Genomic DNA, 9,967 nt, shown 5'->3' with positions numbered 1-9,967 from the left:
AATATGAGCCGCACCATGAGAAAACCAACATAGTGCATTTGCGACCAGCATGGATCCAGACCAGCCTGCGCATCCGCTCAATAGGGTCATGATCCATGCTGTTCGCTAACGGTTTCTCTAATTGCAATAGGCTTTGAAAGCGAACAGCATGGATCCTGACCAGACTGCGCGTATGCCCAGGCTGGTCTGGATCCATGCTGGTCGCAAATGCATTATTTTGTGGGTTTTTTTCATGGTGCGGCTCAATTATTATAAGCAAATACAACACAAACGCAGACTCTACAAAAGAATATTTGTTTAGCAACATTTTAATAACTGGGTTTTCAGATCATTTACCACTAACACCAATATCAACTTCATACGCAGTCGGTGGAAAAATAGTGCAGCCAGACTTGTCTCAGGTACGAAACCTCGAAATGCTTTTGTTTTCGCAATAATTGTGAAACAAGTCCCAGCTAAATTGGATATTAGTACCAATCTGACTAAAGTATTGTAGGATCTGATCATCTTTCTGTACTATCGGCTTTCCAATATTTGCTATTTTTAATTTCACCAATTTATTTTTATTTGAACCAGTCAGACGACTAGTTTCAACAAATATTGAAAACTGGAATCCAAGGCTAAACATAGATTTTATTTAAACTTCTACTTTCACTTTCAAAATGTTGAATCATGGCTCTGTGTAGCGTTTATAAGATATGATTTTAATCAGTTGGTTTTACTCCTCATAAAATAATCAAACATGTTTGTAAACATGGACGGTTCCAAACTGAAGGGGATTCATGCTAAAAAAGAATGACAAAATACAATACATATCGCATATCCGTAGCCCTGACCAACCTGTAAACCGGGCTAGTCTATTTTATAAGTACAAAAACACTGTTGGCCAATTTAAAGTAGTATATACCGCCTTGTATATACCGCTGGTAGATTGTTTTTGTTATTGACCTGTCTAAAGTCAAAATTTGGAGAAAATTAGGAATGAAGAACTATTTATGATACCATGTACTAAAATAGAATACACTTATTGATTGGCTTATCGACCAATAGGCAAAACTATTTGCCCTCTGTCCTAATCGACATGATTTTTGCACGGCAAGCCGGTAAAGGTGTTTAATCAGAATTTGGTGGATTTTTTCGAAACTTAACCAACTGACATTTTGTCAGTTTTCTTATATTCCTCATTATTAAAGGATTATTAAAGATTTTCTGGACCTTTTCAAATTTGAATAGCATTCAAACGTTTAAAAACTTTTTAAACGTTTGAATGCTATTCAAATTTGAAAAGTTTCGATATCAGAAATGCAGCATAAAAACAAACATGCGTTTTTAACAACGTTAAGTATACACAATGTATACATGGTTCAGAAGTAATGTTAAAAATCTTCACTTTGATATTATGATGAAAATATCTGTCGAGATAGCGTAGCAAATGTTTATATTATGAAAATTTCGCTGTCAGACGCACCACGTTTGCAAATTTATCATATATTAACCTTTGGCATGATACAGTATTACAAATGCTCATGCCGTATTTCATTAAAATCCTATTGTTTTTTAAAATCCTTTTCGCGGATAAACGTTCGGAGGCATTTCGTGGAAATAAAACTTACTTTTTAAAAACTTCTACAATATTTTATTCATGTTTTGCTACAGCAGGCGGATTAAGATACAACTTATTTTCAGTGTGACAGGTACATGCAGAGGCATTTAAAACAATATGTTCCTGGTTTCATTAGCAGCAGTAACACACTTGTCAACCTGAAAACTTGGCCATTACGTAATTTGTTCCTATCTTCTTATTTGTTAAGTTAGTTGTTACAGCGAAGTCTCTGAAACCATTACAAATGCCATGTATGTCACATAGGACACACAAGGTCACACATATCACATGAGTCTCATATGTCACGTAGGTCACACACGTCATACATGTCACATACTTCGTACATGTCACATAGGTCTCACAGATCACAGGTATGTACAATGCGTATAATCTAAGCTCTAAATGTTAACTAACTGTCATCTAGCCGTCTGCTATAAGGCAGACTTCTTGGGCTTATCTTATTTTTCTCAGCATTTTACTGGAACACAGATAGTGAAAATATTTCCCTATTGAAATACAAGTAAACACATTAATTGTAAATCATGAGCATAATTAGTCGCCGGTAGAAACCGGTGATTTTATTTGAAACACTTCATGATTTTTCCGCTGGTAGGAGAAGTTATTAAAATATGAAAATGAAAAATGATATTGTAAATAAAAGAAAAATATGTCAGTTAATGAAAGGCTTACATAAAGGAATTAGAAGCTGAAAATTGCTTAAGATCTTTTTTTTTTATTTCAAAAGATAGCTTTTTAGGAAAATAGGAAAACTGTATAAAATTCTTATCCCTATAGCACATGTAGTATAAACGTGTGGAAGAGTCTAATCTGTGTCTATTTTTAGAATGATCTGATAACAGCCAGGTTTATGGTTAAAAGATTCGGACAAATATTGTGTGATGTGTGTTGTTTATGTGAACTCAATGGATTGTTTGATTATTGTATGATGTTGTACATAAATGCATTTCAAACATATACCAGAAATTAGCAGACTGATTACAGAAAACATTAAGTTGAACTTTGTTATTGAAGCCTTTTATTGAAATCTATATCAATCAAAAGAAAATATAAATACGGAAGTAACATAAAGTGACCTGTCTGTATAAAACAAGTTTCTCTCTTTTTTGAGAACCAGAATGGGGAGACCATGAACATCTTTCATAATTTGTAAGAAAGTTTACTGTTTAGTTTAAACATTTACAGTATTTGAGCCCACTCAGCGGGACCAATCCTTATGTTGTCAGTTTGATCTCGGTGACAATTTGATAAGAGAGAGTAAATCTGAAAAAAAATCGTATTCAACCTGAATTTTATGGGGAATTGTACGTCAGTTTACATTGGTTCAGTTAATTGACTGTTCTGTTCTCTTCTGTTAATAGACTTTTCAGTCAAAACTTAAATAGGGTTCAGTAAAATGGTATAGTACCTGTGCCAAACAATAAAAAATAAACAACAGGAATCTGTCGGAACAAGTGTCTGAAATTTAAATAAGTTTCAAACAAAACAATATATTTTTTTCTGCATATCTTTTACTAACATCAAAGATAATATTCTGTGTAAAAGTTTATAAAATCAAAATCCTTCTCTGTCTTTATTTTGTCATTTTACGTCTGTGTAAAATAGTGATTGTTACAAAATCCAATCCATTTATATCATTAACAAATATCTTCTAATAACATCGTGGAAAATAATAGTTTGAAAAGTTTGTCCTGCAAACTTCACATGTTACATGAAGTAGCTTGAAATATATAAAACACATTTATTTTTTAATTTATAACTTTTGACTCTTATTTGTCAAAGTTCAAAAAAACAAGCGTACACATGTCTAAATCATGCAGATGTTCATATTTTTTCGCCTCTTTTTACCAGTTGTTAAAACATTTCATGACCATTTTCATTTTAGCTCGACTATTCAAAGAATAGATACAGCTATTGGACTCACTCGGCGTCCGCGTCTGCATCGGCGTCGGCGTCGGCGTCCCAATTCGGTTAAGTTTTTTTTTGTATGTAAGCTGGTATCTCAGTAACCACTTATGGGAATGGACTGAAATTTCAAACGCTTATTCGCTGTGATAAACTGACTTACATTGCACATGTTCCATAACTCTATTTTGCTTTTTTTTTAACAAAATTATGGCCCTTTTTCGACTTAGAAATTTTTGGTTAAGGTTTTATATGCAGGCTGGTATCTCAGTATACACTACATCACACACTTGTTCACTGTCATGATGTAACATGCATTGTACAGATTCCATAACTCTACTTTGCAATTTTTCAAAATTATGCCCCTCTTTCAACTTAGTAGTTTTTGGTTAAGTTTTTGTATTAAAGCTGGTATCTCAGTAACCACTAATGGGAATGGATTGAAACTTCACACACTTGTTCACTGTCATGATCTGACATGTAATGCACAGGTTACATAACTCTACTTTGCATTTTTACAAAATTATGTCCCTTTTTGACTTAGCAGTTTTTGGTAAAATTCTTGTATGTAAGCTGGTATCTCAGTACCCACTAATTGGAATGGATTGAAACTTCACACAATTGTCCATTGTCATGAACTGATATGCATTTTATAGGTTCCATAACCCTATTTTGCAATTTTACATGATTATTCACATTTTTCAACTTTTATTTTCATTCAACTAACAAGGCTGTTGAATAGTCGAGCGTTGCTGTTCTCTGACAGCTCTTGTTTTCTCACTAAAAATATTGGCAAAAAGTCTCATAAGTTATAATGTATGTATAACACATTCATGTTTATTTAACAAAGATATAAACAAAATGCACCCAACATTCAAATCATCTCAGTAACTTTGCATTTGAGTGCTTTAAATATAAAACAATTTTTGCATCCCTAGCCAGGTGCAAATGCAATCCAAACTGTAAGTAAGTCTATGTGCTACAGAATTCGACGGTCCGAAAATCTCTGTGCCATGAATGTTTGTTATTAATAATAAGTTCAGTTCTCCGGCGACTTGATGCTCTGCATCAAAATTTTACTTGTATTTAAGTAATTGTCTTTTCAAAAATAACAGTGCAAGAGATTCCTTAGTAACTGAGTGTAGTGTATTTCTGCACTGTAACAGAAAGTTTGATAAACTGTAATTTAAAGTACTGTTCATTCCACTGTTTCTTGCCTCAAATATATATTTGTTCCTTTAGGTTCTTTTTCAAGACTAAAACTGCTCTTTCCCTTCAAATTCGGATGATATGCTTGGACTAACACATGCCTTATTCCATTATTTTTCATAAACACGTTAAATTCCGCGGATGGAAACCTGGGATCGTTATCACTCATAAATTCTTTCGGGAGACTCCAACAATGCAAAACAATCCTCGTAATTTTTCAATGGTTTTCTCACTAGTTGTTGACTTCATCGGATTTAGAATAACTATCCGTAACAACTAGAAATATTTGTTGTTTGAATTCAGCATTGTCAGTGTGAATATGTTGCCATGGCCTTGTTGTCCATTTCCATGGATGTTATGGTGCTGTTGCTGATGAATCTTGAACTGACATGCATATTGTACAGTTCTTTCGAAATCTGAGTCAATGAATTGCTCTCAATCGCTTGCAATCCTCATAAAATTACTCGGTTATGAACAGAAAGTTAATCTCGTCTTTCAAATTTAGATCAATCACGTATTTTGGTCATCCATTAAGTGTACACTCATACACTTTACTAAGTATAGGATTCTTTCGTGTCGCCTCCGCGATATCCTTGTTATATCTGTGGTATATTTGTGTTATATGACACGAAATCAACGTCCTCTTTATCACTAATGGTCATCGGCTATTGCGACAGAAAACCACAGTTCGCGTGATCAGCAGATTTCCTACATACATTATGTCATAACTATTATGGTTACTGCCAACGTTGGTATCCACTTTTTGTGACGTAATATGGTCGTCAACGGCATATGGTCAGTTATCATTATTGACAGTCTGAGAGTAGTTTTGTTCACTCTGACTTAACGTTCTTAGTGTTCCATAATATGTAATACGACTGCCACTGTTCCGTCCTGTGAAGAATCGCACGCAAGTGTCACTAGTTTTTTTCATGTCATATAATGAAACAATAAACCAATGTTTATTAACAGCTACTTGCTTCAGTTGAACGCTTTGTCGCCTTCACTTGTCTATGGCCACGCACGGCTCGCTTTGCGAGCTTTTGCAGAGGATGCAGAACCGTTGCTAGATCCCGTTAAAATCTATCTAAGCCTGGGACAAATCTAGCTTTGAAAATTTCTCCCCACTAGCTAACGTCGCAAATAGATCCTTTGTATTTGGTATTGAGTATTGTTCCCCATTAATTTCTCGGTTCACGGTTACTTTATAATCTCCACATATACGTACACTATTATCGGGTTTCGGAACTTCCACCAGTGGTGTAGCCAAATCACTATTTGTTGTTTGTAAACTATGCCACACTTTTCATACCAATTAAGCTCCTTTTCCACAATTTCCTTGACCGTGTAAAGTACCGGCCGGGCTTTACAAAATACTAGTTTTGCGTTGTCGCGTAGCCTAATGTTCGCTTTAGAAACATTCACAGGTAAATTAAATGTTGTCCCCATTGACTTCCGGGGTATTGTTCAAATTCAGTTATCACACTCATAATATACTTTTCCAATTCAGTAGACTTTCCTGCCACCAATTTCTCCAACAAATGCAGGTCAATTTCCTTGCACTATGATTAAGGAAAGTTCATACGTTTTCTTGCCATATGTCACGGGTACCGTTATTTGATCTAAGAGTTCAATTTTATCACCTGAATAAGATTTTTAAGTTTCAAATCAGTTTTTCCTATCGGATAATCAATCAAAGCCCTAATATAGACATTTTCTGAGACAACGCTAACCGAATTGTCGGTGTATAATTCCATTGCTACCATCATGTTTACCAAAACTTGTTCCAATATAATTTTCCCCAAAGGTTTCTACAGGTGGTCGAAACTGGTATACGCTATACAAATCTTCGCTATCCAAGGAATCAACATATTGCTTATATCGTTAACTGCCCTTCTCGCTTACATTTAAAACACTTGGATGCTTTAATTGGCATTTTTCCGGGTCGTGCATATTTCCACACAGGAAGTATTCCTTAGATCGTATACTTGTACCTTGGCAACCTTTGCCTGTATTCATGTGCAAATTGTTCTGAAAACCTTTATGCACCTTGTGCTTCTCTTTGTGGCGTATGGAATTAATGTTCACAGACGAATCCTGACGCTGGAAACTCGCTGTGTCCTCAGAAGCCATCTCCATGTTTGTTGCAATTTGACATGCATCTTCAAATGTCAGTTATTTTCAGATGGCAATTTCCTATGGATAGCTTCCGACTTCAGGCCACACAATAGCCAATCTCTGAGGGCAAAAGTAGAAAATCCTGAAATTCGCAAAATATGGCCAGTTTTTCCAGCGCCACCACATTATTCACAGTTTTCTCGCCCTCTCTCTGCTTACGTTTACTGAACTTGAAACGTTCCGACTAACCAACGGCTTTGTCATTTAATAGTCTTTTAGCACCTAAACTATCTTTGCATATTTCTTATCCTTAGGAAACTCTGGCTTAACTGGATTTCTTAAGATTCCATATGGCCCTGGACCCATAACAGACAAAATACAGCAGCTTCTTTTCGTCTTTTATTCCATTTGCACTATAATACTGTTCCATCCTTTCAACAAAGTTTTAAATAGTTTCTCTGTCTGATTTGAATTCACCTTATTTGCCAATGTTTGCCTTAATTCAGTTTAACTGACACTGTTTACCGTTTACAAAAGTAAAATATTACGATTTTTAATATCCATTTTTATCCTCGCTGCCAGATGTAATATATGTTGGAACAGATGAAAGAAGCCGGCAATATTTTATGGTCACTTTAATATGAGCCGTGCCATGAGAAAACAATCATAATGGCTTTGTGACCAGCATGGATCCAGACCAGCCTGCGCATCCGCGCAGTCTGGTCAGGATCCATGCTGTTCATTAACTGTTTCTCTAATTGTAATAGGCTTTGAAAGCGAACAGCATGGATCCTGACCAGACTGCGCAGATGCGCAGGCTGGTCTGGATCCATGCTGGTCGCAAAGCCATATGTTGGTTTTCCCATGGCGCGGCTCATATATAAATGTAAAATGAAATGTAAAATGCGTATGCTCTAAGCTTTAAATGGTAACTAACTATCATCTAGCCGTCTTCTATCAGTGAGACTTCTTGGGCTTATCAAGTTACAGCCCAAGGATAATCATAAACGGATATACTACAATTCATTATGAAGAAAATCAAAATATCAAACATTACTTAGCTTTTCTTTTCAGTTGTGTGTTGTATTGTCAAAGCCGTCGCTGTTGCAACAAACGTAATAAAAGAAGATAACAGAAATCAAAACATTATGGTCATGATGACACGCAGGTGTGTAATTAGGCGAATTCTAAGTATTTATACACATCTGAATGTTTGTATCAAATCTGGCTGCTGTTGTAAAACGCAGATGTCAGGAGTGGATGACATATTGCTACTGTTTTCCAAGAACTGCAAAATGCCTCCCTACAATTCATCATAGTCATTCGTTTTGAAAAATGACATATTTTTTTACGCTTCGCAGCTAACATTTTTATTTTCCCGATTTATCTTTTTATTATCATTAAGAGTTAGGTCCTTGTTTCGGAGAAAAAAATTTGAACATCACAAAATCATAGAAAGAAAGCATTGTTTTACATGAAAATTAAACAGCATATAAAACATGTATATTATTCTACAAAACCATTGTCAATTTACTCATATATGTATTGAATTCCGGAAAGGGATTGCATGAAGGGGCCACACTTCTGGACAGTTCAGCGCCTTTAAAAACTCACCATTTTTAAAGAGCTGTTAAATGTCTTCGTGTTGATGCATTTGCAACAATGTACAGTGTTTAAACTTAACATAACTAGGTAAAACATCGTTTTACATTTATTTCTTTACAAATGGCATTTCTTCTTTAAAGGGGGACGACTCCTTTAGAATATTTTAAGTATCCAATTCTATGGGACAGAACAGTAAAACGTGTATTGGACAGATAAGTTGTTTGTCAAGATGTTGTTCGTTTACTAATGATTTCTGTTGTTTTGTGATATACTGCTCAACCTTAAAGCAAATACAATTCAAACGCAGTGTCTTCAAGAGAATTTTTGTTTAACATTTTCACATTTGGGTTTCCATATCATTTACCACAAAACACCAATTTCAACTTCATATGTTAATGGTGAAAAGAAGTGCAGCCAAACTGGTCTCAGGCACGAAACCTTGAAATTCCATTGTTTTCGCATTTGTGAAAAAAGTCCCAACAACGTTGGCTATTAGTACATAATTCCTTATATATACACCGAGCTGCGGTGGCCTAATGGATAAGGCACCTGCCCCGCAATCGGGAGGTCGAAGGTTCGAGCCCTGTCAGAAGCGGGACTTGTTACAGAAGAGAGACCGGTTGGTGAGCCGCCAGCTAGTTAAATAATGGTTACCGATTGCCTACCTGCCTGCTGCCTGACATTTAAATATAGGAATCGGGAAGTATTTCTGTCCAATGTGTGTATGTGTCTCATAAGCCAAATTGGCAGTAGGGGTGACACTACAATAAACAAACACTTTACTTTACACTTTCATACCGCTGGTCCAAATTCTGTGTTATTGACAGGTCTATACCCGAACACTTGGTTTTGCTGGGGTGAAGTCAAAATGTAGAGTAAAATATTATGAAAATTTATTTATGATGTGACATGAAATAAAAATGTACTAGACTTGCTGAATGGTTTATCGATCAATAGTCTAGGTCGTTTGGACCTTATGCAATAGGTAGACTATTGACCGGGCAGCCATTCAATATGTGTATTCTACAGTCAGTCTACACAGCTGTCCGATTTTAAATAAGATAACATTTTTGGCATAAAACAAACGTGCTTCTTTAATTGCGTTAAGTATACACATTTTCAATCAAATCAAGTCTGCTATTATTTTGCTTGATTGCATATTATGCTTCTAAAGGGTCGGCTTATACTAGAAGATTTTATTTAAAAGTGAGGCAAACCGTTATGTGGTACATACGTTTATTCATGTGGTTATAATTCTCTTTGATATGACATGGTCATGCCCTGTGAAAACCTCATTTTAAGGTGAATTTGATAAAGAAGTTTCTTTTCTCTGACCTACTGATACATGAAAAATGCTTCAGATACTGATTTGAATATGAACAAAAACATTTTTAATTCATAATCATCTGGAGAGAAAACACGCATGAACAACCATTTCAAATACTTTAGAACGACACATATTCGATTAATCTATTTCCTGAAGTTTTTTGTATTAACAATGATCGCTTA

The sequence above is a fragment of the Mercenaria mercenaria genome, chromosome 18 (assembly GCF_021730395.1).
Source record: "Mercenaria mercenaria strain notata chromosome 18, MADL_Memer_1, whole genome shotgun sequence".
Lineage (NCBI taxonomy): Eukaryota > Metazoa > Mollusca > Bivalvia > Venerida > Veneridae > Mercenaria > Mercenaria mercenaria.
Note: the sequence above shows the minus strand (reverse complement) of the source record.